The sequence below is a fragment of the Chrysochloris asiatica genome, unplaced genomic scaffold (assembly GCF_000296735.1).
Source record: "Chrysochloris asiatica unplaced genomic scaffold, ChrAsi1.0 scaffold00168, whole genome shotgun sequence".
NCBI lineage: Eukaryota > Metazoa > Chordata > Mammalia > Afrosoricida > Chrysochloridae > Chrysochloris > Chrysochloris asiatica.
In genome coordinates this window covers 5,651,205-5,653,824 of record NW_006408686.1, presented here as the reverse complement: position 1 = coordinate 5,653,824, position 2,620 = coordinate 5,651,205, and positions in this window count along the sequence as shown.

Sequence of the window (2,620 nt, the reverse complement as noted above, 5' to 3'; positions counted from 1 at the left end):
AGAATAATAACAATTAGTTTCTGTTGAAGCAAAATGTTAGATTGTTAACTTAAAACACTTATTAAGCAATTCTGCCCCCATAAAGATTTACAGCCTTGAAAACCCTATACCATGTTGCTATGAATCAGAACGGACTGCACGGCACACCACCACCATCACCACCATTAAGCAGTTATGTGCCAGACATGGTTCCATGTTCTGGGGGATTCAACATAGACCAAGATTGACAGAGTTTCTGTCTCAGCGAGCTCTCCTTCTAATGAAGGGAGAAACAAGAAACAAACAAGTAAACAAATAATGGCATGCATTGAATAGTCCTACATAAAAAAATTAATGAGGATAGAGGATAAAGGGATAGAGAGGAGTGAGTGCACTGATTTAAACCTGTGAGTGGAGAATAAAGGGAAGAGCCAATCATGCAGATATCTGGGGAAAGAATATTTCACGCAGTGGAAACTGCAAGTACAGGGCCAACTCCATTGCTATGTGTGTCTGCCCAACACATATTGATTGTTTTCTCCGTCTGATCCCAAACAGGAAAGACCGCAGAGCAACATAAGCAGAGGCAGTTTCATATAAAGGATTATTATGCAATGATAGAAGACTCACTATATATATGGAAAAAGAACTCTAAAAGGTCTCCCAGGACTTTCAGTTTGTCATACTGTGGTGACTTGTGTGTTGCTGTGATTCTGGAAGCCATGCCACTAGTATTTTAAATACCAGCAGGGTCACCCATGGTGGGCAGGTCTAGGCTGACCTTCCAGACTAAGACAGGCTAGGAAGGAGAGGTAGACCCTTCTGAAGAGTTAGCCACTGAAAACCTTATGAACAGCAGAAGAAGAAATCGTTTCAGAAGATGCAACTATCAAGTTGGAAAGTACTCAAAATACAACTGGGGAAGAGCTGCCTCCTCAAAGTAGGTTGACCTTAATGGCGTGGCTGGAGTTAAAAGTGGAGGGTCAGTAAAAAGGAGGAAGACCTCGGACAACATGGATTGACACAGTGGCAGCAACAATGGGTTCAAACATAACAACTGTGAGGATGGTTCAGGACTGGGAAGTGTTCTTTTCTGTTGTGCATACAATAGGGTCGCTGTGATTCCAAATGGACTCAATGACATCTAACAACAACAGGGCTGTGGGAAACTACCCAAGAAAAGATCAACCTGGAAAGATTCAGACCTATACCACTAGGTGGTAGAGAGGATTGCTGAATTGCTAGAGCCAAAGCTTGTCCATTGTTGTTGTTAGGTGCCATCGAGTTGGTACCGACTCATAGCAACCCTATGCACAACAGAACGAAACACTGCCAAGTCCTGGGTTAACCTCACAAACATTGCTACACCTCAGTCCATTACTGCTGCCACTGTGCCAATCCCTGGGGGTCTTCCTCTCTTTCTTTGATCCTCCACTTTACCAAACATGATAGCCTTCTCCAGTGACGGGTCCCTCCTGATATATCCAAAGTATAAGAGACGAAGTCTGGCCATCCTGGTTTCCAAGGAGCACAAGTTAGTCGATAGTCACCAGGAAAGTAGAAACAATGCTCTGGGTGCAGACAAGCCAAGACTGATTGGTGGGTACATAGAGAGTTGGCATGCTTCTGAGGATGCTGCTGGAACTGGGGGTGTGAGACCTAAAGAGAGGACTCCATTTTGTGCTTTGGCCAGAGCACGTCTCCCTGCTTCAAGAATGCGCCTAGTTAGCTCATGTTCCTTCCCCACCCCCCCCAGCAAGCAGTAACATTCCCTGACAAACTCAAGGCTGGATAATATATGTCTTCCTTACCCTAGCCTAATAACAAAGACCACCAGTACTGACCAATTAAATTGTAACATCTCATACTTTGCCAATTGTTAACCAATCCAAAAATTGTAAATCTGAAAAACCCCGAGCTTGTTTGAAAACTCTATAAAAACCCCGCTGACAAAGAGTTCAGGCCTCCATCCCTAATCCGCTGCATCGGATGCAGGTGGGGCCCAAGCTCAAGCTTGAATAAACAACCCTTGTGTATTTGCATCGGCAACGGCTCCTTGGTGGTCTTTGGGGACCCCGAAATCTGGGCATTACAGGGGCTAAAGAGAACAGGCTCTGTCGAAGTCTAGCACACTTCTGTGTGTGACTTGGGCCAAGCAGTTTCACTGGATCATCTTCAGTTCACTAAACAGCCAGACCCACAGGTTTCCAGTGTGTACATGTATGTGATTGAGAAGAGGGTATGAAAGCAGTGGTCTGGCAAGGACACGGGTCCATACTGTTTGAGACACATGGATACACTGCTACTGCCTATGTGCAAAACTGGAGAAAGCAAATGGCAGACAAATGCTGGAAAAGAGCTACTTCTTATAGCAAGATTGTTGTTGTTATTGTTCAGTACCATCGAGTCAGATTTGATTCATAGTGACCCTGTACAGGGTTACTGAGGAGCAACTGGTGGGTTTGAACCACCAACCTTGTGGTTAGCAGTCCAGTGCTGATCCTATAGTACCATACCATAGCCCTGGGGAAGCCACACAGGACCAAACAGTGGAGAGAAAATCATAGTCAACTGGTAATGAAGTCACAGTGGTACCAGAAAAGAAATCCCCTTTCTCCTCCAGTGTCCCTCAAATGCCATC